The sequence below is a fragment of the Rousettus aegyptiacus genome, unplaced genomic scaffold, assembly GCF_014176215.1.
Source record: "Rousettus aegyptiacus isolate mRouAeg1 unplaced genomic scaffold, mRouAeg1.p scaffold_m13_p_14, whole genome shotgun sequence".
Classification (NCBI taxonomy): Eukaryota; Metazoa; Chordata; class Mammalia; order Chiroptera; family Pteropodidae; genus Rousettus; species Rousettus aegyptiacus.
In genome coordinates this window covers 5407684-5412126 of record NW_023416289.1, presented here as the reverse complement: position 1 = coordinate 5412126, position 4443 = coordinate 5407684, and the positions used below count along the sequence as shown (strand labels likewise).

Genomic DNA, 4443 nt, shown 5'->3' with positions numbered 1-4443 from the left:
GGTCCCAGGCAGGCAGTGCCACACACAACAACCGGGAGCACCCGAGGAGAAAGCGAACCCTCCCCGCCCCCCACCCCGGTCTCTGGGGGAACGACCGGATTCCAGCCTTCCCCACAGCGAAATTTCTCTGGAGTCCCTCCCCCACCTCTCACCCCTCCCCGCCCCCCTCTCCCCCCCCCCGCCCCCCTGGCCACACACCAAGCAGCCTCAAGTCTCCTCCTCTGTCTACACGCTCAGATCCCCTCGCCCCACCTCGCCAAAGAGCCGCGGCGGCTTTCTATGACCCAATCTCTCCTTCCACCCAAAGAGCCTGTCCTTCAAAATCCCCCCACTGCAGGCTTCTGCAGCGAACCCCAATGCCCGTGCACACAGGAGCCGCGATGGCGGCAGGTCCCCACCCCACAACCGCCGTCGTATGTGAATGGTCTCGTCTGGCTTGATTTCTGTCTCCCCGTAACTCGTCACATGCAAGTACGTGTTTTCTAAGGATGCAGAAAGATCCAAACCCCTCAATTCAGCAGCCTCGCTGGAGGTCAGACATTTACTCCGCCATTAAAGCTCCCTGCGCTAGGGCGGTTCGTGTTCGCGTTTGTAAGGAAACTACAACGCGCCCGGTAGCCAGCGTTCCATGGTTTTTCTCCACTAACTCAAGTAGGCAAAGGGTAAGCCACACCCCACATAGATCAGATCCCACTGGGCTTTCTCCTGCTCCCAGAGAAAACAATCACCCGGGCCACCCACCTCCACCCCCAAACTCAGGCCCAGCCTCACTTTGCAGAGTTCTGGGGGACCCGGCCGCAGTGAGGAGGCGGACAGCCCAGGACTGACAGGTCCCCGGCCGGCCAGCTCGTCAAAGCCCCGCGTTCCCGTGAGTTCTGACCTGGGCCAAGGTCAGTGCAGGACACGGAACTGCGCTCGGACGCCGACCCCTGGACGGTCTCCTCCGTTTTGTAGCGCTGACCGTCGGTCAGACCGTCGCAGGAAATAAGCCGCAACAGGAGGTGAGTCTTTCCACGCGTCTCGCGTGAAGGTTGAAAACGATCACCTCGCGGAGCCCAGAATCTCTCCCAAACCGTGCTATTGTTTTTGAAGAAGAAAAAGGAAATTGTAAGCCAGGTCGAAAGTCAAGGGGGGGTTCCTAATCCAAATGAACAGCTCACCCCTGAAATTAAGGCAGAGGGGGACCCCAGTGGACAGCAGGCATTTGGGGGAGATGATGGCGATGTTCCCACCAGCACTGGTGCAGCCTGGGGGAGTAGCTAACCACCCCCACCCCGGACGGCCCCTCCCACGGCCGCGTGAGATTCCGCCCTTAGAGAGTCTGTCCTTTGGATTAAACGTTGTTAGCGGCCATGAGTAGGGAACGCATTTGTTTTCTAAATCCCCAAAGCGTTAAGAGTTACGTTTTATTTCCAGCCTATTCCTGTGCTTCTACAGCTGAATCTGGGGTGTTTAGTTTCAGAAGGAGTCAGGTCATTCTTCTTCTTTCTAATTACAAAAGTGAAATGCTTCACCGAATGAAATGATATAATGTCTCGGATTTGCTTTAAAATAATACAGAAGGTGGGGGAACGGGTCAAGACTGGCTCTGAGCTGCTGACCGCTGGTGCCAAGACACGGGTCTGTGGGAGGCCGTGATCCTCCCCCCGAGTCCGTCCTGTGCCAGGCGGGGAGGCTGTCTAAGCCTTTTCTGCCCAGACCCACCCTATATCTGATTTGTCACCTGTCTAAGGCTCTCCCAGAAAGCAAGGCTTCGGGTCCCCCTGTCCCAAGGCCCAGCGAAGCTGTCCGGGGGCCAGTGACTTCCCAGCCCAGGGCGGAGCCACCTGCATCTCTCTTGGCACCTTCCTCCCCTCCGCTCGTGCCCTCCCCCGACCGGGCCTGAGCACCTGTGACGTGAAGACGTCCTCTGTCACCTGCGCACGTTGACCTGAAGCCGCCGTTTTGGCCAGACTTCCTCATCCCCCACAGGGCACAGGAAGTCATTCTGGCAGCTCGCTGTCCCTGGCATGTAGCTCCCTCCCTCCTCTGGGCACAGCCAGCAGAGGAAGGGTCCACCCAGTGACCGGGAAAGGCCGTGGTGTGCAAGGAGGTGCGGGACGCCCCGCAAACGCTTGTCGCATCGTACACACGCGCACCCAGCAGCCTGAACCCAAGGCGACTAGAGCGCGTGCCACTGTGAAGTCCTTCAGGAGGGAGAGAGAGCTTCCCAGGGGAGGCAAGCAAAGAGAGGACCGCGTGAACGAGGTAGGGCTTGTGACCTGGGCCTGAGGGGGGCGTGAGACTCAGCCGGTGGAGGGCGCAGGCAGGCACCGAGCGTCGGGGTGGCCCAGGCTGGCCTCACCGCCCCTGGCCTGCACCTGGGGCACCCTCCAGGGTACGGGGCAGGAGGAGAGAGATCCGTCCCCTGGCATGCCAGGCCAGGAGAGGACCCGCCAGGAGGGGACACCAGGGCGGGAGCCTCGGGCTATTTTGGAGGAAAGAAGCGAGATGATTAGACTAACAGGCCAGTGGGGGGTGGATGTGGCATGGCCTTTGTCTCAAGACTCTGGCGTCGAGGGCCTGTGTGTGGAAAGAGGGAGAGGAGAGGAGAGTGGAGAGAGAGGCCGGCCGAGGCGGGGGGCTCGGGAAGCCTGGCACGAGGGGCTCCCCCGGCCGGGCACGTCTGGGCCCCTCCGCGGGACCGAGGAGGTGCCGGCCCAGCTCGCGGGGCCCTGTGTGCGGCTGTGCACGCCCTGCGCCCCCTCGGCTGCAGGCCGGCGCCTCGCCGCGCGGGGCTCTCGCCGACAGAGGCCCCGACTTTGCCACCGAGTCCGCCGCGGAAGGGCCGGCCGGCCAGGCGCAGCGCCGAGCGCCGGGGGCAGGAGCGGGGCGAGGGGGCGCTCGGGCCTCCCCAGCCGGGATCTTGGCCTCTACAGCCCCGTCCGCTCCGGGGGAAAAAAAAATAATAAGAAGAAGGAGGTCTGAGTTCCCTGGTTGTTCACACTCAGAAACTCAAGCGGGAAAACTGGCCGACGCCTGGCCTGTGCCGCGGGAAACCCGCCGCGCGCCGGCGCGGCTGTTCCGCAAGGTTAGGGCGCCACCTGCAGGCCGAGCGGGGCGCGTCCCCGGCCCGCGGCGGCGGGCGCCACCCAGGCGCTCGTCCCTGTCCGGGCCGTGTCCACACCGGCAGCTGCCCGGAGTGCGCCGGAACCCTTTCGGCCAAAATTGGCTTGGAGTTCCTATTTGAAACCACCGTTTGTTATGAATTGAGTTAAATGTGTTTCCCCCACACACACGCTTTTTTTTCCCCGTTTTAACAACTGAACCATGGAAGGTGCTAATTAAATGTTTTAGAATGAACAAAAGGAAATGCCATCTCGCTTCTGTCCACAGTCCGTCTCTCTGCAACGAGCCCAGTGACTAGGGTCTGAGTGTGTCCCGTGGCGGACGCATGGGAAGCACTGGTTCACACTGAAATGATGCTCTCCCTGCCCCCTCGAGGTCAGCCGGAATCTTCCACACGTCCCTGGGGGTCTGGCAGAGTAGCATGGCCCGAGGCCGGCGCCCTCCATCCACCCTCACGCTGGGGCCTGCCCCTCACGGATGGAACTTCTCACAGGTTTTCAGCTCACCTCTCTCTGCTTCTGGCCCCGGTGGTAAAACCGTGCAGAAGGCTTGAGGCGGGGCTGCCCCTTCTTACAGACGACTCGCCCGAGGCAGGCGTGAGTAGCTCACGGTAGGAGCCGTGGGTGTGCCATACAGAACAGCAGCTCACAAACACGCTGACAGGAGTAAGTCACTCGGCTACAAGCCTTCCACGTCCATCTCTAAGCCAGACGACCTTCTGCTTTACACAAGATGGAAATGAAATAGTTTGAGGCTGGCATTTCAACAGGTCCAAAGGATCTGAATCACAGCTGAGCAACTCCCCACACTTTTCTGGGCCACGATTTTTCTGGCCGGCAATGAACGTTCTGTCTTACCTCCTGCTCTTCATTACCACCTGCTTCTCAGGGATGTAGCAGCAGGAGTCATTATTGGGGTGACTGACAAGTAATGTTTGCATTATTTCCCACACTCATCCAGTGCCAAGAGTCATCCGGGAAACTTGTCAATAAGCAAACTCCCAGAGGCCAAACCCGGACTTCCTGAGTCAGCAGTTCCAGGGTGGGCCTGGGCACCTGTGGTTTTAAACAGCTCCCCACTGAGTCTTGTGACTGGGTGATCGGGCGCGTTTGGAAAATGCTGAGGAAATGACCACGAACTCCTTGGATGTGTCAGAAGACGCCAAGAGAGAACGTGTCGTTGTTACCACCCAAAACTGCGCTCGCCAGCTTTAGCAAGTAAAAACGCAGGGCGTCCAAGTAAATTTGAATTTCAGATAAACAAGGAGTTATCATTTAGTATAAGTATGTCCCACATAATACTCAGGATACACTCACACTAAAAATTTATTTTTAT

General features: G+C 59.4%; 1 long non-coding RNA gene across 1 annotated transcript; it reads left to right on the top strand.

Annotated features, from left to right (window-relative positions):
- The first annotated feature begins 230 nt into the window (after window positions 1-230).
- On the top strand, window positions 231-2654 carry LOC118611332. The gene is made up of 3 exons (XR_004954207.1): window positions 231-662; window positions 779-1001; window positions 1972-2654. It is a non-coding gene; the product is annotated as an uncharacterized LOC118611332 (long non-coding RNA).
- Window positions 2655-4443: the final 1789 nt, after the last annotated feature.